At 43.8% G+C, this 27,037-nt stretch overlaps 1 protein-coding gene across 1 annotated transcript in view; it reads right to left on the bottom strand.

Annotated features, from left to right (window-relative positions):
• NEUROD4 (neuronal differentiation 4) overlaps positions 1-12,167 on the bottom strand; it is a 19,227-nt gene extending 7,060 nt beyond the window's left edge. The window contains exon 1 of the mRNA XM_042452879.1: positions 11,809-12,167. The gene's annotated coding sequence lies outside the window, so the exon portion shown is untranslated. The remainder of the gene's footprint in view (positions 1-11,808) is intronic.
• Positions 12,168-27,037: the final 14,870 nt, after the last annotated feature.

Below are 27,037 nucleotides of genomic sequence, written 5' to 3'. Positions count from 1 at the left end.
GTGAAGGGTCTGGAAACCATGTCCTATGAGGAACGACTTAGGGAGCTGGGGATGTTTAGCCTGGAGAAAAGAAGGTTAAGAGGTGATATGATAGCCCTGTTTAAATATTTGAAGGGATGTCATGTTGAGGAGGGAGCAAGCTTATTTTCTGCTGCTCCAGAGAACAGAACACAGAACAATGGATGCAAGCTACAGGAAAAGAGATTCCACCTGAACATTAGGAGGAACTTCCTGGCAGTAAGGGCTGTTCAACAGTGGAATGCACTCCCTCGGAGGGTGATAGAGTCTCCTTCCTTGGAGGTCTTTAAACAGAGGCTGGATGGCCATCTGTCGGGGATGCTTTGATTTGGATTTCCTGCATGGCAGGGGGTTGGACTGGATGGCCCTTGTGGTCTCTTCCAACTCTACAATTCTATGATTCTCCCTGAAGGAGCAGGTGTAGATCTTAGGAGTACTCCCAGATTCATTTTTGTCACTGAAAACCCAAGTGCACTCCATGACATGGAGTGCCTGGCACCAGCTCATGTACCAGCTACAGGCTTTCCTAGATAAAATAATTTAGCCACAATAGTCCACACACTGGTAACTTCCTAATTAAACTACTGCAGTGTGCCATACATATCCTTGAAGATGACACAGAAGTTACAGGTAGTGCAAAATGCACCAGAGGTACTGTTGACTGAAATACTGTATAAGGTGCATCTAGGTAAAGGTAAAGGTTTTCTGCTTTGAAATAGTTGTCAAGTCATGTCTGAATGTAAGGTGTGGTGCTAATCTCAATTATTAAGCTGAAGAGCCAGCATTGTTAAAGATGACTCTATGATCATGTGACCAGCATGACTGCAGAGAACGCTGTTACCTTCCCACCAAACGTATACCTATTTATCTACTTGCATTTTAACATGTTTTCAAACTGCTAGGTTGGCAGAAGCTGGGACTAGTGATGGGAGCTCATTCCATCATGGAGCACTTGGGCCTTGAACTGCCAACCTGCCCATCTTGCAATTATCAGAGTCAGTGTCTTAACCACTGGGCCACTGCATCCTATAAATGCATCTACACTGTGGAAATAATGCAGTTTGATACCACTTTAACGGCCATGGCTCCATCCCACAGAATCCTGGAATTTGTAGCTTTGTGAGGTGCCAGCACTCTTTGGAAGAGAGGGCAAACTACAAATCCCAGGATTCCATAGGATGGAGCTACAGCACTTAAAGTAGTGTCAAACTACATTATTTCTGCATTGTAGCACCAGTCTTAAAAGTATTGCACCAGCTGATAAGTTGCTTCTGCTTTCAGTTCAAGTTGCTTGTGGTGACATGTAAAGCACTAAATGTTTGGGGTGGTGGTGGTAATGTATTTCAAGTCTAAGTGTACATGGTTTTAAATTGTTGTAGTCTTTAAAGTGGTTTAACTGCTGTTTTAAAAGTGTTTTTAACTTTTACTATCTTTGGGCCCTTTGTGATGCCCTTGTCACGTGCTAGGGTTGCCAGTGATGCTTTCAAGGTAGTGGAAACATCCTTAAGATAAATATACCTGGAAGTAAATGGCATATATAAATATGTCTAAGCTTCAGGACTATATCTATTTCAGTCTGCTGGTGTCATACCTTCGTGAAGCATGCTAATGATCTACTAGATTTGATGCAAATTGAAATTTCAAACAAGTTCTTCTAATTTGAAATTAAAACAGTGCCTGAAAGAAGAAGTTGTTCTCTTTGTGAACTGGACAATTTGGATCTCCTCCCACCCTGCAAAATTCTTCTTCTGTTGCATCATTATGCATCACCACTTTATGAAACCAGTTTCCCATTCATCCACAATGCAATGTGCTGGCTTTAAAAGATGGTCCTGTGTGTGGCCATAGTCTCCCCTATTGGAAATGGTCACTGGAACAGCCATTGGAATATCCTAGAATAGCCACAAGAACATTGTCTGGAAGTCTCTGCTGTTCAAGTACACCAGGTGGACCTTTACACTCTACTGGTGCTCAACAAGAGCTCTCTGCCTTTGTATAAGAAAGGTGTTGGCTAGTTGGACTGATCCCTGACTGACCATACTTCCCATCAACAGTAGAATTACTCTCACCCTAGGTAGATTCATTTAGAGCAGTGGTTCCCAAACTGTTGTCTTCCAGATGTTTCAGCTCCCATATTTCCTGACTGTTGGCTAAATTGGCTGGGGCTTTTGAGAGCTGAAGTCCAAAACACGTAGAGGACTAAAGTTCAGGAATCACTGATATAGAGGGTCATTTGATGTTGTAACATTCATGCACAGTCCAATTTTAATAACTATGTAAGTATTGTAACAACATCATAACTAGCTATGTAATCCCTGGTTGGCTGGGACAATCTGAGGGAGGGGGGACAGAGATAAGAATGGCACCAAAGCAACAGTATAACAGCCACCAAATTATATGAACAGTTGTGAATCACCATGAACCACTAATACAAATAAGGGGTTTTGTTGGGGTAATTTCTCCCCCCCCCACCTTTCAGGTATAAAATAAACCATGAGGACAAGAAGCTGAACCCTAAGTTGTTTTCCATTGTTACTCACAACACAGTAAGAAACAAAAGAAGAGGCAAAGAGTGGCATTATATTTAGCCTCATCAGACTTTTAATTATTTTGTTCAGAACAGCTGCTCCTACTGCTCCAACATTACACATCACAAATGTGAAAGTTCCCTTCATTTTGAAGTGATTTACTGAGCAGATCTGTTTGAAGAACTGAAACACAAGTCCTCTTTGGCTTTGTGGACCTGTGGTCCTTTGAATCCCAGCAAAAAGATATAAAGTTTTTTTTTTAAACCCTGCTTTTTATCAAGTCCACATCTTGGTACATCTAACTTAGTACTACCAAGGTGGACCCAACAGTGACATTCCAGGATTTTGGAAAGGTGTCTTTCTCAGGCCTACCTGAATACACTGGGGATTGAACCTAGGACTTTTTATATGTAGTTCAGGTACTTTATCACTGGACTATAGTGGTCTGCAGCTCTTCCTAACAATGACAGCAATTTAAGGTGAACATTAAGAAAAAACTTGAATGGGTAGCTTGATGTCTGTTAACCTCAATGATATTCTCCTGCTCAGCAACACATCCACTACCACCCCATTCCAAGTTATAAATGCTGATGGATTTATGAAGAATGCGAAGTGGATGAGCTGAATTTGAAAAGTCATTTTTGGGAGAGAGGTAGGAAAATCCAGATTCTTAAAAGCTGAACTAGTATGGCCTTTTAAAAAAAAGCAAATTCTTTCTACATCTCACCCCACCTAGGGATGCCATAACCCGGCTGCGCCCGTGATTGTAACATTTTTTGCGGTTTGGCATGGTCACGGTCCGGTTCACTCTAAATCTTGGGTTTGGGCCCGGCCGGCAGCCATCGCGCCTAAAGGGAACACTTGTCCCCTTGAGGCTGGCTGGCCAATGGCACAGCAGCTGTGGGGGAGCTGTTTCCAGCCCCACTCTGCCATTGGCCAGCCTCAAGGAGGAGGTGGACCCTTGGAGGAGGAGGAGGAGGAAGAGGAGTGAGACTCTGGGCCAGCTAGGGGGAGGGAAAAGCACCCTTTCTTAGTGCATGGTGAGGAGGAGGGGGGGAACAGGAGGAGGAGGAGGTAGGTGCCCATTTTCAAAGGTTTTTCCCCGCCAAAGTGCACTTTCTGTGTAGAGTAGAGGCTCGGTGAAGAAGCATGGGACATCGGATTGGGGACAAAAGCTCCTCGCCTTGTCTCCTCCCTCCCTCCTTCGCTCCCTCCCTCCCTAGTTCCCTACTTACCTTTCCTGCTTGGGTCAGGCTTCTCCCTTTGGCTTGAGGAAAATGAAGCTGCCAAGGAGAGGCCTGGGGCTGTCCTCTGTAGCCGTTGAGTCCTCGCCTTCCCTGCTTCCTTCCCTTCCCTTCAAAGAGAGCCCTTTGGAGGAAAGGGGAGGTCTGGGAAGAGAAGGACCGGGCTATTGCCCAGGTCTCTCCTCTCCTTTCCTGCCTCCCTTCCCTTCAAAGAGCTCCAAAGAGCCCTTTGGAGGAAAGGGGAGGTTCGGGAAGAGGAGAGTGGCCTCAGAGGACAGGCATGGGCCGAGCACACAAGCCCCTCTGAGGAGCCTGTGTCCTCGGTCTAGGCTTGTCCTCCGCTGCCCAGGCTTCTCCTTTCTGGGGATTTCCTCTCCCCCGAAGGGGTTGGGGGGAAGGAAAGTGAAGCTGGGAGGGAGAGGCTTGGATCTGCTTAAAAAAAAAAAAAGTGTCCTACATTTGAAAATGTTGTCCTACATTTGTCCCGGTTTGGAGGTCCTGACTTATGGCAACCCTAACCCCACCTAAATAAGAATATAATCATATTCCAGTTGGATATGTTCATTTATTTTCCTCCTGAAAACAATTCTGTGCTTCTAGACAGACCTTGTGTTAGATTATTTAGAAGGACTTCTGTCCCGCCCCCGCCCCGCCCCCCCCATCTTCACTGGCTACTGGTTTATTTGCAGGCCCAATTCAAAGTGATTGACATGACCTCTAAACCTTATATAGCTTGGGTCCAGACTGTTTGAAAGACTATAAACCCAAATAGACAGGCCAAAAGAAAGCTGCTTCAGGTCATTTTGGAGGTATGCTGTTTAAATGATGCATGCATCCTAAGAGACCAAAAGCTGTGGCAAAGCCATGCTACAGTCTTAAGGACTGGAGTGCAGCTTTGGCGCAGCTTCTGGCCTCTTAAGATACCTGTGTCATTTAAACAGCATACCTCCAAAGTGACCTGAAGCTGCTTTCTTTTGGCCTGTCTGTACTGGTCCCAAGTTTCATTAGATGGGTCTGCCCAGATTTCAAAGGCCCTCTCACACTGCACATTTAGAATACTATGGTTCTACTTTAACTGTCATGGTAACATCCTATAGAACCCTGGGATTTGCATTTTACGGAAGGACTTTTGGAATTCTCAGCCAGAGAGCACCAGGGCCTGACCAAACTGTATATCCCAGGATTCCAAAGGATGCCATCATGGGAGTTAAAGTGGGATCATAGTGCTATTATGATATCGTGTGAAGGGGAGGCCCATCTCTTGGACCTACTACACTTACAGGCACATATGGTAAGAACGCAACAGAGGGTCCTGTCAGCTGCTACTACCAGATAACAGAACTCTCTTCTAAGGAGAGACCAGCCTGGCTCCCTTCCACATGTCCTTCTGCCAGAAGGCAAATATTTGTTATCGAGGCAGACTGAAATAGGGTCTTACAATAGAGATGTTGTGCTTTTTTATTTTAAAAAATGGCCTGATTACTTTTAACATTTGTGTGTACATGTGTGCGCGTTGCTTTAATATGACTGGCATCACTGCATTTCACTAGGATAACCTACTGTGTTTTTAGTTCTGAATCATGCTTGAGGTGCTTTAAGTCCCACCACTGGGAGAAAGGAGGGCTATAAATCAAATAAATGTATAAACATGCAAAGGGCTTTTGCAGCACCTTTGAGACTAACTGTGAAAGAAGTTGTAGTATGAGCTTTTTAGACTCAGGCCTGTTACAGACTGCCAAAATAAAGCTGTTTCGGGTCTCTTTGGAGGTATGCTATTTAAATGATGCATGGGTCCTAAGAGTCCAGAGGTCGCACCAAAGCCACACTCCATTCCTAAGCACTGGAGTGCAGCTTTGGTGCAGCTTCTGGATTCTTCGGATGCATGCATCATTTAAACAGCATACCTCCAAAGAGACCCAAAGCATCTTTATTTTTTTTAACATTTACATGAAGCCGCTGGGAGAGATCATCCGGAGATACGGGGTGCGGTGTTATCAATATGCCCATGACACCCAAATTAACTTCTCTATGTCTCCGACTGCTGCAGTGATTAGGGATGGCATCTCTCCTCTGAATGCCTGCCTTGAGTCTGTAATGGGCTGGATGAGGGGAAACAAACTCAAGCTGAATCCAGAGAAAATGGAGGTACTCATGATAGGCACCCCAAGTTCAGACAAGGAAATTTGCCACCCAGTCCTGGACGGGGTCACACTTCCCCTAAAGAACAAAGTTCACAGTTTGGGAGTACTCCTGGACTCATCCCTACAGTTATCATCTCAAGTAGATGCAATGGCCAGGAGTGCTTGGTGCCAGCTTCGGCTGATACGCCAACTGCGCCCCTGTCTGGACCGAAAGGACCTTGAAACTGTAGTACACGCACTGGTAACCTCTCGTTTAGATTACTGTAATGCGCTCTACATGGGACTACCTTTGTACCAAGTTCAGAAGCTTCAGCTAGACCAAAATGCCGCTGCCAGGTTGGTCACTGGTACCTCAAGGTCAGACCACATAACACCTGTACTAAAATTCTTACACTGGCTGCCAATTAGCTTCCAGGCGCAATACAAAGTGTTAGTGATCACCTTTAAAGCCCTATATGGCTTGGGCCCGAGTTACTTAAGGGAACGCCTCTCCCGACATAATCCGCTCCACACTCTCAGAACATCTGGGAAGAACCTACTTGAACACCCCAAGGTGAGATTAACACCTACTCACCAGAGAGCATTCTTGGCTAGGGTCCCAACAATTTGGAACAACCTTCCAGAAGAGCTTAGACTCATTCCCACCTTGGACGCCTTCAAAAAAGCACTGAAAACATACCTCTTCCGGCAAGCATACCCTCCTGATCTTTTGTAGATTCAACAAGTTCGCTACCTCCCGATCAGGAGTCTACCCCAGGCTGTGATAAATTTTTATATTGTACCAATTGTTTTTAGATGAGATATGTTTATATTGTGATTTTAAATAACTGTTATTAGTATCATTGTGTTTGTATAATTCTGTTGTAATCCCGCCTCGATCCATTGGGAGAGGCGGGACAATATAAATAAAACTCATCATTATCATCATCATCATCATCATCATCATCATCATCATTTTGGCAGTCTGTAACAAGCCTCAGTTTATCTGAGTCTGTGAAAGGCCATGCTACAATTTCTTTTGCACAGTGTCTGTCAAAGGTGGTGTGAGATCAACTTCTTTCACACAGTTAAGTCTCAAAGGTACTGCAAAATCTCTTTGGATACTTATATTCTAGACTAACACGGCTACATCTCTGAAGTGTATAAATAAATACAGATATAATTTTGCATCTGAATTTCTGGGCCATTCTGTACTTTACTGACTCTTTTTGTAGCTTGTTTTGCTAACAACTACCAACTGATCTGATCAGTATCCTAGTTTGCTAGCCCTATCCTGTATGATGGTATGATGAAGCAAGTATGTTTAAAGGAAAGCACTCTGAAAGCAAAGCACAGCTTTGCTTAAGATTGGATTCTCCTCTTTTTCAAAGGGATTGTAGAATAGATGCATCTGATTAATATTCTTAGGGAATTAGGAGCTGTCTGTCGGGGCACTCAGGGAAGTCTTTGGAAAAGTGCAGCCAGATGGGGCACAGCTAAAGGGCACAGGGAAAGAGATCACATTTCCCTCATTTGAAATAGTTGTGGGTGACAAGATCTCTGAATCTGGTTTAGATCTCCCCCTGTCCTTTATACAGTCATGGTACAAGCTGTCTTACTTGAGACAGGCAGATTCTTCTCACACCAATGTTATTTCCCCCACCTCTGATGACATGTTTTTCTTTATAGCACAGCAAGGAAACTCATGTCTTAGCATGACTCATGACTGACTCTTGGCAGCTTCCCAAGATCTTGGCCAGATGTCTCTCTCTCAACCTTGATGCTCCAGATCCTTGTAGCTAGTGAAACTGAGGATTGGATCTAGGACCTAGGGTGAAAATAATCTTCTATGAGAAATAATCTCTCTCCATTGCTTGTTGCTGTTATGTGTCTTTAGAGGGACTCCAGTTTATGTTTATCCTATCATTAGGGTTTTCATGGCAATGTTTATTCAGAGGGTTTTGCGTTGTGTTCCTCTCAGGCTGAGAGAGTGTGCCTTGCCCATGGTCAACCACTGGGTTTTGATGCCTGAGCAGAGATCTGAACCGTGAACTTCGAGACTCCTAATTCAGTACTAAAACTTACAACATCACATTGATTCTCCTCCAGTGCATTGCTTAACCAATGACAAAGGCAACAGGTGCAAGATGTTGCAGTAAACTTCAAGTTGGTTAAAAAGAAACATGTTCCCCAAATCTAAGGGTGGGAAGGAATGGAACAAACTTTTGTGTGAAAACAAGTTTTGTGTGTGTGTGAAAGAAGATTGTGTAGATAACAATCCGGAAAGCTCCTAATAGGAAATGCTATAGTTTCCCGCAGTTCAGTTAGATCACCCAACCTGTGCTTAATCCTCAATGTCAGTAAAAATATTTCTTTCTTAAAGTATATCTAGACCAAGTCTTTAAAGAGAAGTAACCCTCATTCCTTATTTTACAGATAAGTAACTGAGCTGGTGTCAGCAGTGTCCTGAAGTTTGTCAAACAGGAACATGAATTGGAATATGAATCCATGTCTGACTAAAACCCAGATCTATTCACTGAATCACACTGGCTATGACTAGTATAGCATTCATAAAGTCATCCCTTTCCATGAACTAGTCTGTCCATATTGATACTCTGTTAAAACTATATAGACAAGAAGGAATGCATATCTTCTGCTATACCCTAGCATCTCTAATATTAAAAGTTACACCCTTTAGTTTGGATGCTCTGCTTTCTGTATTCACAGCCTTTTATTCTTGTTTAATTCCTTGTTCCACCTATTAACATGTACTGAAAGATATATGGTGCATCTACACTGTAGAAATAATGCAGTTAAACACCATTTTAACTGCCATGTCTCTAGCCTACAGAATCCTGGGACCTATAGTTTTGTGAGGCACCAGCACTCTTTGGAAGAGAAAGCTAAAGACCTTGTAAAAATACAAATACAAAAATACAAATACCAGTATTATGTAAGATGCAGCTATAGCACTTAAAGAGGTGTCAAACTGCATTATTTCTACAGTGTAGATGAACTCATTAAGAAACTCATCCTTAAATAATTTTAAAACTAAACTTGGTTGTAAGAAATCCCCCTTTACAAAAGCCGAGTTAGCTCTGGTTGTCTCCTTCTGAATGCACTCATCAATATCACTTTACAAGGAGGTAACAAATGGGTTCTTGAACAGAAACAGAGTGGTTCCTATTGGGAAAAGGGATCAGGCAAGGCTGCATCCTATCACCCCACTTGTTTAACTTATATGCTGAAAACATAATAAGAAAAGTAGAATTAGAATCAGAAAGAGGAGATGATAGGAGGAAGAAACATTAACAACCTAAGATTTGTGGACGACACCATAATATTATCAGAAAACATTCAGGAATTGGAACCATTAATAAGGAAGGTCAAAGATGAAAGTGCAAAGGCAGGTCTGATGCTGAACATAAAGATAACAGAAGAAATACACAAATTCAGTCTAGACAACGAGGAAATTGAAATAGTTAAAGAATTCCCATATCTAAGATCAAATATTGACCAGAATGGAGACTGCAGTCAATAAATAAGAAGACTAGGAATGGAAAGGGCAGATATGAAAGAACTGGAAACGATACTGAAGAGCACTGACATACAACTGAGCACTAAAGTCAGAATCGTTCAGGCCAATATTCCCAATTACTCTGTATGAATGTGACAGCTGGACAGTGAAGGAAACAGACAGAAAGAAAATCAACTAATTCGAAATGTGGTGCTGGAGAAGAGTATTTAGGATATCAGAGACAGCCAAGAAGACAAACAAATGAGTTCTTGAACAGATCAGACATGCACTCTCTTTGGAAGCAAAGATGATCAAGTTGAGACTATTGTACTTTGGCCACATAATGAGAAGGCATGGATCACTAGAAAAAAAGATAATACTAGGGGGGGGGGTTGAAGAAAGAGCGAAAGACCACAAACCAGATGGATAGGCTCAATTGGGGGTTGTGGGCAAGGGCTTGCAGGATCTGGGCAGGGCAGTGGAAGATAGGGATTCTTGGAGATGTCTCATCCACAGGGTTGCCATGAGTCAGAACTGACTCAAGGGCATCTAACAACAACAAGGGTTTTACATACGTTCATTACAGGTGTGCAGTAGAAAGCATGGCTGAGACCATCTTCTGTATCAAACCACTCATAACCAGTTTAGTTACAGTGTGTTTAAGGGTGTATGTTTAAATGATTTTAATTATGTACCTTGTGGACTGGAACATAATCTAGGGGAGATTCTCAAGACTGATTAATGTGGATTAATTACCTTTTAATGAACTTTTAACCCTCTTTTGTAGCACAACTGAAGTGGCTAATAAAGGCTGATGAAAACCTTTAATCCCCCTTCACTCCCTGTCCCTCTCTCTCTCATTCACTCAGAGAGGTAACTTTAGTGATGGACTATATGTGGAATGGAGATTGTTGACTTGAATGAATGTGTGAATTCAGCATTTAACATTGTAGGTTATTATTTTTGGTCCTCAGTATCTTTTCTCAATCCAAAGTGTGGCTTTAGGCCAGTGACAGTTGGTAGTTCTCTGGCAGTGATTCCATGCCATGTTTTAGTATGAACTTTAAAAAAGCTATCCCTAAATGTCACCCACAGTGTCAAGCTCTATCCACCAAATAGTTTCAGCACCCTGGACAAGTTCTTTAAAATTTTAACTGAATCCCAGAATGGATTCATTGTGTTCACTTCCTCTGTGTTCATGTAATGCAGCGGGTTCTATAAACTGCTGATAGTTACTCCATCTGACCAGCAACTTTCTCTCAGCTAGGCTGGAGACAAGTGTTGACAACCGAAACCCTTGGCCAAAGAGTTTTTGTGGTATCTTCCTATCCAGGTTGACAGCTCAGTCCAGCTCCATGTCCTACTCTGGAGATAGAGTCAGGCTAATATCTTAGCCCAAACCCAACAAGTGCATCCCTGACATGGAAGCCACAAACAGCCACTGAGAAAAGTAGGATAAACATTAGGGATGGTAGAATTGAAAGACATAACCTGGCTGGTCTGGAAAATCAGTATGCAAAGGGATCTTGTAGCACCTTTGAGTCTAACTGAAAGAAGTTAGCATCAGCTTTGGGAGACTTGAGCATACTTCCTCAGATGCATGTTTAGGGATGGATGAATCTTCCAGCTGTGTCTTCTTTTCCATTAAGACTATTTAAAAGAAACTCCAGCAAGTCTGTATGTATGTACAGTGGGCACTTGGTCTCTGCTGGGTTTTGGTTCCAGGACCCCCCCCCATGGATACCAAACTCTGTCGAAGCTCAGGTCCCATTAAATACAATGGATGAAAAATGGTGTCTCTTCTATACAACGGCACAATCAAGGCTTGCTTTTTAGAATTTATCTATTTTGGATTTTTTTTCAAACTGTGAATGCTTGAATCCATGGATTTATAAGGAGGGCTGACTGTATGTGTATATGCATGCCTATGTAGATGTATGTATGTATGTGTATGTGTGTGCATATAGGCTTTTTAACAAGAATGCTTTTAAAGGACCAGCTTGGGCATTATATTGTTTGAAAGTGGTTTAAACAGTTTTTATCTTTTAAAATTATATTTTATTCTTTTAATAAGTAATCCATTTTAATATTCTAATTAATTTAATTCAGTTTTAGTGGTACCACTTTTCTATGTTTTTAAATGTACTGTTCTTTTAATATCGTAAGCCGCTCTAAAGAGCAGGAAACAAATAGCAGCAGCAACAACAACAACAACAATAAATGCAGATATATCTCTCTCTCTCTCTCTGTCTTTATATATATTAGCCCTATCCTAGTGGGGTCCTCTCTTCCACTGACAGAGGAGCAACTAGAACTCAGGGCTTTAGGCAATCCCTTTCAGCCAGTGTTTGGTGATGGAACCCCTCAGCCCACAAACTTACCGTGGCGAAGGAGACAGGCTTGAGAACCTCGGGCTTATTCGGAACAGAAGTGGGCAAAAGTGCCTTCAGTTGTCTTCCAACATCCTCCCAGGGCGGCGGGACCTTTCAGCACCAGGGGCTCTGAACAGCTCCCTTCCTCCTTTCCCTGCCCAATTCACTCTTGCGCTTTGCCTCGGCCCTTTCGCTCTTGGCTCGCTTTGCTCAGGCTGGAGATGGAGCAAATAGTTTTCCTCTAGCACCCTGTCAAGGGCTCCTTGTTCCTTTCCTTTCCTCTCCAGGATGTCAGCCCCCTTAGGAGGAGGAGAAGAAATAGGCAAGTCCCCGACGGACCAGGCACTGCAAGTTCTCTGGGCAGCTCTTTTCTGCTTCTGGCCCCCTCCTCCTTGGGACCCCGACACTTTTGAGAGCTTTCTAGTGATGGCTATTTCTGCTTGGCTGAATCGGCTTGGAGAGCTCCTCCCATCTGGGGAAAGAAGGGTGGGGGGGGGAGGAAGGCCAGGCTAGGCAGAAGTGGTCTCTGGTGGCATCGAAAGAGTCCCTTGATTTTCTAGTTTCCAGCAGTGGTTTAAGCAACTCTGGAGATCAGGGTTCGAGTCCCCCCTTCAGCATAAAAACCCACTGGATGACCTTGGGAAAGTCACACTCTCTCGGCGTCAGAGGATGGCAATGGCAAACCCACTCTGAAGAAAACCCTATTGCCTTTAGGGTTGCCATAAGTCAAAAATGACCTGGAGGCACACCACAACAGAACCACGACTATTTCTTGGTTCCTGAAACATAGGAAATTTATTGCTTTAACTTTCTAGAAAAGAGTGGCTGAGTGTTCCACTTTAGTGTTTCAGGTACAGCAGATGGGGGGGGGGGGGGAGAAAGGCTGCACATGCAGGAAGGCATACACTACACAGTTGCTCTGTAGCAAAACAGCAGTGTTCAGAATAATCTTGTTCAGCCCTGATTCGTCTCTCTCTCTCTTTCTCTCTCTCTCTTTCTCTTTATCCCCCTTTTTCCCTACAACTGGGACCCAAAGCGGCTTACAAATTTCAAAAGATACAATTAAAACATACAAAAAGGGGTTTTAAAATAGAATTAAACTCGCAGAGTATTAAAATAATCGTCTCACCATCCCTTTCTCTGTTACCTTGGCAGCCAATGGGTTATGGGTAAAACAACTAGCAAAACAATGTTATAACATTGGCCTAAAGTTATTATTAGTTATGATTAGAGTAGGATTGAATCAGCTGGATATACCTTAACGGCACCATATCCTGTCTGATCTTGGAAGCTGAGCAGGGTCAGCCCTAGTTAGTATTTGGATGGGAGACTGTAAATGAATACCAGAGGCTGTAGCTCTATTTCAGAGAAAGGAATTAACTATACTTCCTCTGAATTTTTCTCGTGTAGAAAAACTCTGTGAAATTCATGGAGTCAACATAAGTCAACAGGCAACTTAAAGACACTCTCTCTCTCTCTCTCTCTCTCTCACACACACACACACACACACACACACACATGTTAACTCACTATTCATCAGTGGATTTAATGGGTTTACTCTAGACAGCACCAACCAACAGCATCCCAACTATTTTCTTACTCAACACAACAGTGAAGAAAGTAAAAGAGTTGAGGGCCAGTGGTGGTTGATTCCCATGCCAGTGGCACAGTGAGCCTGCTCTGAGCAATCCTGCATGCTGAACTCAATTCCCAAAATAGGTTCAGCACCTTGAACAGCTCCTTTAAGACTGAAACTAAAACCCAGAGTGGATAAATCTGGCGGGAATTCATGGTCCCACTCACATAGGAGCCATCAATGGTGTTTATGTGTCAGGACCAAAGCAACATGCCAGGCCAGGTCTAGCCTGGGATTTTCATGAGCTGGATTCTGTACTATCCTGTAAAAACTTCTGTGCCCTTGGTGTGTATTTGTGGAGCTTCAAAATACATGCCGGAGCCAATTGTAATATGCACAGAAACAGAGAAAGGGGGAAACAAACACACAGCATGCCATTCCATCTCACACTGCTTGAACAGAACACAGAGCCTGAAATGACACAGACTCCAGCTACAAGCAGTCCTAGTCAGATGAAAGCCAGTGGGGCCTAGTGCTCAATGTCGGGTCAGGACTTGGGAAATCAAGGTTCTAGCCCATATTGAGCCCCAAAGCTCACTGGGTCACCTTGGGCCGGTCACCTTCTCTCAGCCAGGCCTACCTCACAGGGTAGGATTGCTGTGAGGATAAAGTGAGATGACAGCTCACAGTGCCTCCTTGAACTAATTTGGGGGGAAATAGTGTGTAACTAAGAGCCCAGTGTGGTGTAGTGGTTTGAACACTGGAGTAGGACTCTAGAGAACAGGGTCTGAAGCCCTGCTGGGCCATGGAAATCCATGGACAAATCACATGCTCTCAGCCTCAGGGGATGGCAATGGCCAATCTTTTCTGAATAAATCTTGCCAAGAAAACTCCATGATACCTTTGTCCGAGGGTCACCATAAGCCAGAAAGGACTTGAAGGCCCACAAGAATAATTAGTGGCCCTGGCCCAAGCCACCAACCTCCTGTTTATATAGATATGTTTAGACTGATATGGGGTTGAGGGGGAGGTATAGTGGTTTGTAGGGTGTAGTGGTTTGAGGGGGGGGGGTAGCAGTTTGGGCGCTGGACTCTGGAGCGACTCTAGAGACCAGGGTTTGAATCCCAGCTGGACCATGAAATCCACTGGGGGACCTTGGGCAAGTCACACTCTCTCAGCCTCAAAGGAAGGAAAAGGCAAACTTCAACTAAACAAACCTTGTTTTAAAAAAAATGTTGGAAGATTTTTGCACATTCTCTTTCCCTCTCCTTAGATAGATAGGGATTTCCTGCATGCTAACTCTCCTCTTTCTCTCTCTCCTGTGTCTTAGATTACTTCCTCTTTGGGACTAACAAGCATTCTCTCAAAAGATTTTCTCCTGAATGGCTGGTCCTCCCTCTTCCTCCTCTCTCAACTTTCTTTGGAAATATGGTGCGATAAACAGTTCTTTTCCACTAGCTAGCTTAGGCTATAGCTTCTAGATCAACATAGATTAAACCCATTAGTAAACATTTGCTTTCAACTACCAAATACGTCTTTATTGTTGCTGTTGTTTTTTGGAGCATCAGTGTCAGGTGTTAGGGAAGGGTCTTAGTTAGAGAAGAGCCCATTTCTGCTAATCTGCTCATTTAAAGCTGGACCTTAACAAGTTTGGCTTTGACATTTTGCATATTCAATTTTTTTTGTTTCCTTAGCAAAGCCTTGGGAAGCTTAAAATTGCCCCACAAAACCAAAGCCAAGCTGGGTTCTGCTGAGGATCGTGATAAATCAGAAAGGTCTTGAAGGCACACAGCAACCATTTGTCACTCTAACTCCATCTGAGGGCAATTGCTGGTTGGGGTACACCCCCCCCCCCAAAAAGGCCCCACATGCCAACACCAAGCTCCCCTGGAGTCACTCGTCATCTTCTCCCCGGATTACCAGCCACCCTCATTAATTCCTTAGGCGAGGGAAGCGGGTGATGCTGGGGCCAGTCTGGTGTCCCATCTCCAGCGCTGGAGGATGGCAGGCGGCTGGGGGAGGAAGGGTGCAGAGAACAGATTGGGAGCCCCCTCAGTCTGCCTGTTGAGGCCTTCGCTCGACAGATGGCCCCAACAGGTTGATAGAAAGGGGGGGGTGTAGGGTTGGGTTTCCCTCCCCCTCTCCTTTAACAACAAAAGGGGGGGTGCACAGAAACTGGAGCCCCAGCATCCAATGAGACCAAGCTGGCCCTTGGGAGGTAGGCTTATGGGTGGAGGGGGACATGGCTACAACTCTTCCTCCCTGCCAGGGATGTAGCCGGGGGGGGGGTTTCTGGGTCCGGACCCCCCCCCTCCATTAGAAAAATGAATGGTGCATGCTGCTGCGCTGCTGTGTCCAAGCCCCATTATAATGGTGGCACTTACTCTGGACCCCCCCTTCCTAAAATGCTGGCTACGTCCCTGTCCCTGCGATGGGGCTTTGGGTGACTTTGGTTGATGCCAGGAGAAGAGATCCCACCTGAACATTAGGAAGAAAGTCCTGATAGTAAAAAAATGTTCCACAGTGGAACACACTCCCTCCGCGGTGGTCTCGCCTTCCTTGGGGGTCTTTAAACAGATGGCCATCTGTTGGGATACTTTGATTGAGAGTTCCTGCATGGCAGGATGGGGTTGGACTGGATGGCCCTTGTGACCCTCCTTCCAACTGTCTTGGCTTTCTGGGGGAGGGCGCCAAGCCTGCACACCCACACCTGCTCCAAAAGATGCCAGAAGGATCCACAATTATTATCATCATCATTATTATTCTGTTTATTTATATTCCACCTTCCTTCCAGTACAGGGATGCAAGGTGGCTTAATGCTTAATTTAATATAGTAGTAGTAGCAGTAGTTGTTGTTGTTTTTCATTTGTTATGACTCTGAAATCAGGAGTTCCTCTTCGGCAAGGCATTAATTTTGACCACTGCATTTTCCCCACTAAGTTCAACAGAGCCAGCCAGCATGATGGCCCCTAGCGCTTTGATTCAGTTAATGCAATGCCGCTTCAATGATGGGACAATAGCGCTGTGATCTGAAAGCCTTTCACAGGATCACAGTCAAAGATGGGATAAAGACAGGGGAGTGATCCCATCCTGATCCCATCTCCATGGGATCATCTCCACTGAAACTAGGGTTTGAATCCCTGCTCAGCCATAGGAAACCCACCTTGGGCAAGTCACACTCTCTCAGCCTCAGGAGAAGGCCATGGCCAAAATTTTTTTTAAAAAGCACCCTCTGAAGAAATCTTGCCAAGAGAAACCCACAATAGTAAGGGCTGTTCAACAGGGGAACACACTCCCTCGAAGGGTGGTGGAGTCTCCCTCCTTCAAGGTCTTTAAGCAGAGGCTAGATGACCGTCTGTCAATGGTGATGCTTTGATTGAGAGTTCCTGCATGGCAGAATGGGGTTGGACTGGATGGCCCTTGGGGTTTCTTCCAACTCTACCATTCTATGATAGGATCGCCGTAAGTCGAAAATGCTTTGAACCATGCACATAACACATGGTACATTTGGAAACAAGGAGTTCCTCTTTGGCAAGTCGTTCACTTTGATCGCTGCAGGAAGGCTGCTCCAAGGGACGCCAGAAGGAAGGAGCCACCGCTTTGGACACTGACCCCACTCCTCCAGCAACGCACAGCCCCCTAAAGCTGGCTGACCCACGCTCCCTCCTCCTTTGCACCGACAGGGAATTGAGCAAGGAGAGGGCCACCTATTGTCTTCCCCTCAAAGCCTCGTTTGGCGACTCCACGTGCCGGAGACTAAGCCTATTGTCAAGAGGCCTCACATCTGTCAGAGTTAAGGGGGACTCCCTCCCCCCCTCCGTCCCTCCCCCCCTGCCTCGGGGGACTTTTCATTCAAAATGTTCCCTTTTTGCTGTGCAGCTCCGGCCCTGGCTTTTTCATCACTAACTGGAGAGAGTTCCTCTGAGACTCCCTGAAAGAAAGAAGCTGGCAGCCTGAACTAGACTTCATGCTGCCAACTTCTTTCTTTCAGTTAGTCTCAAAAGTGCTACAAGATCACTCTACGTACTGATTTCACAAACTAACACAGCTATATCCCTTCTTGATTTTTCCAGGCCCACACTTTAGACCAGGCTTTGGACCCCTTGCTCGTTATTTATCCATTTCATTTCATTCTTATTCAGAGACACAGCCATGTTAGTCTGTAGAATCAGTGCACAGAGAGATCTTGTAGCACCTTTGAGCCTAACCGAAAGAAAAAAGTTGGCAGCATCAGCTTTCATAGGCTTCAGGCTACTTCCTCTGATGCACTTCCTCACATGCATCTAAGAAAGTATACTGAAGTCTAGAAAAGCTCATGCCGCCAACTTTTTTTGAGTTAGTTTCAAAGGTGCTACAAGATCACATTTCATTTCCATGGAGATTACCACAAGGGGACAGGATCCAGATGGGATCACTCCCTTGCCCTTATTCCATCTTTGCAATCCCAAGAAAGGCTTTCAGATCACAGTGCTATTGTCCCATCACTGAAGCGGCATTGCATCAATGCAAACTCCCGTTAATGCAAAATGTCAGGCAATGCTGCTTCAATGACAGAACAATAACAGGATATGCATGACACAGTCAATCACACTTTCTGGATGGTATAATAATGTCTGGACAAGAGCGATGTCGTATGAAAATCTTCTCACAATCACACTATGAGAACGGGAAAAGGATGGACAAGGACATTTCTGATAATCTGATGCTTGAGGAGGAACTGCCTGACTTCTCAAACAGGAACACCTTTTCAATGAGGTAAAGAAGATAACGCTGCAACATTTTATTACAAATCTCATATGTCATGGCCAGATTACAGCATAGTGGTTTGAGCGTTGGACTACAACTCTGGAGTCTGGAGTTCGATTTCCATCTCAGCCATGAAACTCATTGGGTGACATTGGTCAAGACACACACTCTCAGCCCCAGAGGATAGCAGTGGCAAACCTCCTCTTAACAAATCTTGCCAAGAAAAGCCAATGCTTTAGGATTGCCAAGAGAAGATTCTACGTTAAGTTTACAAGAGTGACCTGTTTAATTGTTTTTAGGATATATTCCACAGTTAATATAATACACATTCAAGATGGCTAAAGCCTACAGATAATCTCGACAAGAGTAGACCTATGGAATCAGTGGGATTTACTTATTGACATTCCAATCAATAATTGGATTGATGGGTTTACTCTAGTTGGGTCTAACCAATAGGATTCAGGCCTCTACTTGATTGTATACCCTTGTGTTTGTGTGTGTATATATCTCTGTATGTAAACATACTGATAAAGCTCTCTCATTGTGTGTGTTTATACAGATATTGGGGGGGGGGGGGTAGTTAGCCTGATGTAGTTGCTTAGGACTCTGGAGACCAAGGTTTGAATATCCTCTTGGCCATGGAAACCCAAACCTTGGCCAAGACACATTTTCCCAGCCTCAGAGAAAGTTCAAGGCAAAAATCCCTCTGAAGAAGCCCTCACAGTCACCTACATCAGAAACAACCTGAAGGCATACAATAACAATATCTCTGATCTTGGAAGTACAGCATTTTCAGCCCTGGCTAGTATTTGAGTGGGAGATTGCCAATTAATATGAGATTGCCAATTACTTACATACATACACACACACACACACACACATTTCCACACAAATTTGCATGTATATGTCTATAAGTTATATAGATATAAAGACAGATGTGTGTGCGTGCACATAATAAAACAAAACAGATGACAAAAATATAGTCTGTGAGAATATGTGTAAATATCTGTATACATATATGTATGTCTCCAATGTATATAATATATATTAAAGATTTTAGTATTTAATAATAATGATATAGTACATAGAATATGTGGATAGAAAGAGTAAACTAATAACAGTTTAGTTTTTATTTGTACCTGGGTGTTTGCTTGTTTTTAACTGATTTTGTGACCCCATGTTTCCCAATTTGGGGAGAGAGTGTGCATGTTTGTATGAGTTTTTAAACTGTCTATCTACTTACAGTGACCCTATTAATTTCAGAGGGCTTTTCTTAGGCAAGGAATCCTCAGAGGTGGTTTTGCCAGTTCCTTCCTGTGGAATATATCCTAGTCCACAGCACCTTGTATTCATTGGTGTTCTCCATCCAAGTACTAACCAGGGCTGACTCTACTTAGTTTCCAAGATCAGGTGGGATTTGCTGCCTTTGTGGTATTTAGGAAAGAAGGCTATTTAATCAATCAATCAACAAGTTCAACCTATTTTATTCTCTCTTCCCCTCCTCTCCCTTCTTTTTCTGAAAATGCTCACATCCCTCCTAGGTTCCTCTGGGATTTATTGCTCTTAACCCCAGTTTTTGGACACAATCTTCCCTCTCATCTCAGCATCCCCTGGAGTTTCCAGCTCCCTTCTGGGGCAGATTCCCTCCACAGAAGCTCTGGCCCAGAGGCAGCCATCGGTGCCCCACTTGGTGTGCCACATTTGGATCCATTCCAAGGCAGGCTGCCTTCTTTCTCAGGCTGCATTGGCACTGCTTCTCTCCCTCAGGGCCAATCCAGGGGGTGGGAGCCAGGCAAACCTCTCCCATCACACATTCTTCATTCTCTGAAACTAGAAAGCTCTACTCCCCTTTCACTGCACATGCTGCCCAGATTGGATTTGCTCCTGCACATTGTATTTCTCTGGCACCTTCTTAGGAAGCAAAAATCAAAACACAGAAAATGTCCAGGGATCCATCTGTCAACCACCGCCACAGACCCACATTGAAGGGCCGCATTCTCCTCCCTTTTTCTTTCACCCCCTTCTTTTTCCACCCATGGATCCCCTTTGGGACCTTTGAGATGGGACTCCTGGCACCATTCTTCATGTGAAATCCAAACCCACCAATTGGGACCAGGGTTACTGACTCTCCTCTGTTCTTTTGTTCTTTGAAGTGGGGGGGGGGCGTAGAAAGAAGAGAAGAGAAACTTTGCTTTTGACAAGAGCAGAGTTTGTGGCAGTGGTAATTGTATTCCTTTTGTCTGGAAGCAACAGCAGGACAGAGGAGGATGAAGGGCAGGGAGAAGAGGATAAATGAAGGAGCCAGGGGCTGGAGGGTGTCTCTTGGGAGAGTAGGGTCCCACTTTTGGGGGATGTGGATGAGGAGGGTCAGGGATGGACTTCCCACTCCCACAGAATTCCAGTTTCAGCCTGCAAACAGGATATAGATTTTGGGCCCAGTATAAATTGAAGTGTAGTGGTTTTAGAGTTGGATTAGGACTAGAGACCAGGGTTCCATTCTTGGTTCAGCTGTGTAAATCCACTGAATGACCTTGGGCAAGTCACACTTTCTCATCTGCAGAGGATGGCAATGGTAACCCATCTCTGAAGAAACACGCCAAGAAAACTCAATGATAGGTTCAGTGTCTTAAGGTTGACGTAGGTTGGAAATGACTTGAAGGCACACAACAACAATAAACTGAAGTGCCACACTGGGTGGGGTAGGGGAAAAAATGGAAAAACCAATATTCCTGAGCCTGAATGATGATGAATGAAACGTATTTATCATCATCATCAAGGTCTGAACCATATTTGAATCTTATATTGGGTGGTAACCAGAGGGTGCATAAATGTTCACTTACTATGATTCCAACCTTTTGGTTCCCTCTTGTGTCCCATTTACTCAATACAGTTATAGCAAAAATTGCCACAGCTTCCTTATTTGACACTTAGGGTAGCCTTTGGAGATTCCTAGGGCAGAACACTGGCTCCTGGGCCCCATCCAAGTTAATAATAATAATAATAATAATAATAATAATAATAATAATAATAATAATAATATTTATTTATATACCGCCCTATGGCAAACCAATCCGGGCGGTTGACAACAGTAAAATATAAAATATAACAATTAAAAACACTTTATCCCTCCCCCCCCTTAAGACAATATTAAACAGTATAACATATTAAAAACACAACATCAAGCATAAAAACAGCAATTAAAACCCTGATATCCCTCTGTTGATCCTCGACCATCACTGAGATAGGGCCACGGAAGGAATGAGGGAATCAGGGAACCTGGGCTGGGATGGTTAGTCTGGAAAGGCCTGCCGGAAGAGATCCGTCTTGACCGCTTTTTTAAAGCTGTCTAATGATGTTATCTGACGGATCTCATCTGGCAGGTCATTCCAGAGTTTGGGGGCAACAGCAGAGAACGCCCTCTGGGAGGTCGCCGCAAGCCTAGATTTTAAAGGCTGCAGTAAGTTCTTCCCAGAGGACCGGAGAGCGTGGGGAGGATTGTACAGAAGGAGGCGGTCCCTGAGATAGCTTGGACCCAAGCCATTTAGGGCTTTAAAGGTGATAACCAACACCTTGTACTGGGCACGGAAGCTGATAGGCAGCTAGTGGAGGGACCTCAAAACCGGAGTAATGTGGTCCCTCCTAGATGTTCCTGAGACAAGCCTGGCTGCCATGTTTTGAACCAGCTGTAATTTCCGAGTCAAGCACAGGGGTAGCCCCATGTAGAGTGCATTACAGAAGTCAAGGCATGAGGTTACAACCATCTCGAGATCCCTTACTTCCAGAAAAGGGCGCAGCTGGCGTATCAGCCAAAGCTGATAACAGGCACTCCTGACCGTCGCATTTACCTGATTTGTCATCAGGAGCGACGAGTCAAGGAGCACCCCCAGACTGCGAACACAGTCGCTGGAGGAGAGTGTGACCCCATCCAGGACTGGAGGTTGCAACCCAATTCTTGGTTTCGGGGCCGCTACCATGAGCACCTCCGTCTTGTCTGGATTCAGTTTCAATCTGTTTTTCCTCATCCAGCCCATTACCGCCTGAAGACATTCATTGAGAGAAGAGATGCCATCAGAATTCGAGGCCGACGAACGAGATACGGAGAAATAGATTTGGGTGTCATCAGCGTACTGATAACACCCAGCACCATGACTCCGTATTATCTCACCCAGCGGCTTCATATAGATGTTAAATAACATCGGGGACAAAATAGCCCCCTGAGGAACCCCACAAGTGAGGTACCTCTTACTGGAGCTACAGTCCCTGAGTAGCACCCTCTGAGACCTGCCCGAGAGGAAGGACCGGAACCACTGCAAGGCAGTGCCCCCGATACCTAACCCCCTCAGGCGGTCTAAGAGGATGCCGTGATCTATAGTATCGAAAGCCACTGAGAGGTCTAAGAGCACCAACAGGGTCACACTCCCCCTGTCAATGCTCAGACGCAGATCGTCGGTCAAGGCAACCATGGCAGTCTCAACCCCAAAGCCTGTCCTAAAGCCGGTTTGAAATGGGTCTAGATAATCGGTTTCATCCAAGACATGTCTGCTCCAGACATGGATGCCCTACTGCCACAGTTCAAAGATCCCTGATGAGTGTGCATTTTCAGAACAGCTGTGCATTCAAAATAGGTCTACAGAACAGATCTTGCAAACAGCATTCCATAGCTGAGATAAGCATCTGCCAGAGAAAATGGCCTGAGCTGCTCCTACTCCTTCAAACAGCAGTGAGATCTGCTGGAATCAACAGGTGAAGCTTGTCAATGGAAAGGGAGAGAGGAATTTATCATTGTCTATTGTCCACAGATCAGGCTGGTCTTTGGAAGAAAAGGATAGTTAATTGATGGAAACTCCCCTAAGAATGTGTGTATGTGTGTGCTTTCAAGATGTCTGCCAACTTAGGATGTCCTCGTGAATTTCATAGGATTTCCTTAGGCAGAGGTGGTTTTACCAGTTCCTTTCTCTGAAATATAGTTTTCAGCATCTGATATATGTTGGCACTCTCCAAGTATTAACTAATTATGACCCAGATGCACAAAACCACATTATCATGAATGAATTTCTCTTGAGACCACACAAAAGAAACATGAGGATGTTCTGCACAGATTATTTTTGCAACATATGCAAGATCTTCAGCAAGAAAATACAGTATATCCAATGCCTCTTGAGTCCCATTGCATGTTCTTCTTCTCCTAATGGTTCCCGGGAGGCTGTTCCAGAAATATTATGATCTTACACCATCAAAAGAAATATCTATACTCTGTATTTGTTAATGTCTAATTTGTACCCATTAGTTCCCACCTCAGTGGCCTCCTTACTTTGTCATTGCTCCTACAATCCACCCACCCTTGCAGGGTCCTATTGTCCACTGCCTTGTCACATGGGGTGCAGCTGTGCACCTCAATCTATCAGGGGGGGACCCCTCCGGACATCACTCTTTGTCATGCAGAAGAGGCCATAGACACCCCTGCCTCCCCTGCCCCCCCATTCCATGCAGTGTTACAATCACTCAACTTGACAAGCCAAGGCTGAAGCAAGCCAGCAACCCTCACTGGCCAAGGGCAGTCCCCCACAATGATGCAGGGCTCCAGATCAGCTCACACCTGATTCCCTTCCTTTAATTGTATTTTCCCCACCTCCCCATCCAGTGTCATGCTAATCGGAGCCCATTTGCCGCAGCTGCCTGGATTCAATTAGAACTGTCACATAATACCCAGTAATTCTATTTTCCACACAGAATCTCAGGCCCTCTCCTGTGCAGGGCACAGGGCCTGGGTTAAAGGGGAAAAAACAGGCCCAAGATGGAAATTATCCTATGCCCAATATTTGCTTGTGTAATTTGGTTCCATTTGGAGATTTGGAAGGAAATTGGATTAGCCCTCATGGGAGAGAAGTAGTGGAGGAGCACAGAAACCAGCCGGCACACAAAAGTGTTCAGTAATGATTTCTCAGAAGGAAAACTGGAGAGGACTCCTGTACCTTTAAAGGTTGTTTACAAGAGGGAATTTCAGCAGGTGTTGCCTGTCATGAAACCAGGTAATACTCAACACCTGCCAAAATTCCTTGAAATCTATTAAAGGTACAGGAGCTTTGTCCAGTTTTTCCTCTGGGGACCTTGGATCAGTGGGACTGGAAAAGAATTTCATTAAAACTGCTCACTTCACACACTCCAAGACTCCTTGAAAGACAAAGTGTGACCTCCTTGAGAAACTTGCACATTCATCAAGTGTGCAATATATGTATGTGTTCTTGTTGTTGTTGTTGTTGTTGTGTACCTAGAAGTCATTTCTGACTTATGAGACCCTAAGGTGAACCTGTAACAGGGGTTTCTTGACAGGGTTCTTCAGAGGGCGTTTGCTATTGTCATTATCTGAAATTGAGAAAGTGTGACTTGCCCAAGGTCACCTAGTTGGGTTCTGGAACTGAGCAGGGATTTGAACCTTGGTCTCCAGAGTCATAGTCCAATGCTGAAACTGGATTAGAATTGTGCATACTATTAAAAATGCAAATGCAAATGACATTGGAAGACATTTTAAAAACAAAAATACAGATGAAACTTGAATTCTTTCTATTTGGACTGATGGATAAACAATTAGAGTAGAAATACATAAAGATTTTGGGCTGATGAAGATTGTTGAGCTTGATCAAATGGTTAAAATTTCAACTATAATCATGGAAAAATCCTTAACAAGTTTTAAGAAAGACTGGGAACTGTTTATTTCTTTTATGTATGGGATAAATATAATGTTTTTGGTTTTGTTAAGTGAATTAGGTAGACGTAATAATATATATTATGGTTTAGTGGGCTTCCATTAATGATGAATTAGAGGAAAATAATCATCAGTAACAGGGAAGTTACTAGTATGTTAGTTATACATAATGTATGTTTAGTTATGTTTCTTAATTTGATATTGGTGTGTTTTTGTGGTTTATATATCCAAGATAAGTAGATAGACAGATAGCAGTTGTTTATGTTTTTTGTGTTTTTGTGTTTTAATAAAAGTGATATTTAAAAAATGCAAATGGCTAAAATCCCTACAGCTTGGGGAAAATATGCACCAACATGCTAGGATCCGTGTGTGTGTGTGTGTGTGTGTGTGTGTGTACAAATATGCACATATTAAGTCAATGTCAGTGGGGGAAGTGAAGCACATTAAGGAAATCACATAAAGAAACATATACATGATAGAAAAATATATACTGATTGTCATGTGGGAAGAAAGAAACCCAAAGTATCTTAACATATAGAATAGAAATAGAGGTGCAATGTAGAGTAACCCAACACAGAGATGGGGAGCTATTTACATCTCTAGCAATCAAAGAAACCTGTGTTTATGTATAGATTGACCCTATGGCAAAGAGACACAGTGCTCCAGCATCTTTAGTAGTTGTGAAGAAGAAAAGATTTCCACAGGTGCTGCTTGTCAAGCAGAGAGAGAAGACTTACAACTTGTATTATTTAAAAGAGCAGCTGACTATAGTCCCCAATGGGAGGTATGCACAGTCCATGTTCTCATGTCCAGCCCTTATTATCATCATAGCCTCAGGCTCTGTGAGGCCCAAGAGGAGACTGAGCCTTCTAGGGAGATGAAGGGGGAGAGTCAGAGTGTGTTTTAGGGGCTATTGTAGGATTATTTCTCTACATAAACTGACGAAATTGGGAATAATATGATGATGGTGGAGAATTTTGGGTTCAGTACAGACAGCAACTTTGATCAATTATCACACTGGATCAGCAAGAAAATGGGTTCTGTTTAACTGTTGTAAGGACATAAGAAGTGCAAGCCAATGCCAAGACAGTCAGTTTACACCCTTAGTATCACACCTGAGTACATTTCCTGATTCTTCACAACCCACTAATTTATTGATTGATTAATGTCCTACCTTTCTTCCAGCACAGGACCCAAGGAGGCATAGTACAAGTTAAACAAGTACCATTTTTAAAAAAACCTATTAATACAAAAGTTACAAAATTAAACAACAATTCTATTTAAAAAATAAAGTTTAAACAGATTAAAATGCATTTCAAACATTTTTTTTAAAAAAAGAGACAGTCACAAAAGCTCCTTCTGCTACCATAGGTTAAAAGTCAAAGGCCTGTATAACTAAAAAGGTCTTAACTTGCAGTCAGAAAGAAAGCAGAGAGAGCGCTAACTGAGCCTCCTTTGGGAGGGAGTTCCAAAGCCACTGAGATGGGTCTCTCCCACATCTTCACAACATGTGCCGGGGACTAAAAGAAAGTACACCTCCAAATATCTCAAAACACCGGTAGATCATATTGGGAGGGACAGTCTTAATATCATTTAGGGAGAGAAAGGCATGACTACCAACATGGTGTAGTGGTGTCAGCATTGGACTGCGACTTTGGAGACGAGGGTTCAGTTCCCAACTTGGCCTTGGAAAGCCACTGGGTGGCTTTCAATGAGTTACACAATCCCTGAAAACTCTGTGACAGGTTCACCTTTGGGTCGCCATAAGTCAGAAACAACTTGAAGGGTATACAACAAGAGCAAAGGGATAAGACAATACAAGTTTAAGGGTTCTATAGCACTGGCAAAAATATGTATGACCCTGATTTTTTTTAATTGTCATTTTTTTCCTCCAGGTTAGAGGCCCATCTTGAAGCCTTAAGAATCATGTGGCCCACAGGTATTCCATTGTGGCACTAGGCCCCCGTTAACATTTAAAAAAAAACAAAAACCTCAACTCAAAATACTATTTTTGAGTTAGAAAACAGGTTGTAGAGAATTGGCTTTCCTGCTAAATGCTGTGCTCCTCCCAAACAAACCCACACAACCATAAACCAAAGGAAAAAAGTGAGCAGAAGTTATTGTAACCCCATGAAAGAGATTCATTGTATTACAGTGTTCATTTGTCAACAGTAATATGGTCTGTGCTCAGTCCAGAGGACCCAAAATAGTCC

The sequence above is a fragment of the Sceloporus undulatus genome, chromosome 2 (assembly GCF_019175285.1).
Source record: "Sceloporus undulatus isolate JIND9_A2432 ecotype Alabama chromosome 2, SceUnd_v1.1, whole genome shotgun sequence".
Lineage (NCBI taxonomy): Eukaryota > Metazoa > Chordata > Lepidosauria > Squamata > Phrynosomatidae > Sceloporus > Sceloporus undulatus.
The sequence above is the reverse complement of the archived record's forward strand: the minus strand, read 5'-3'. Positions and strand labels throughout refer to the sequence as shown.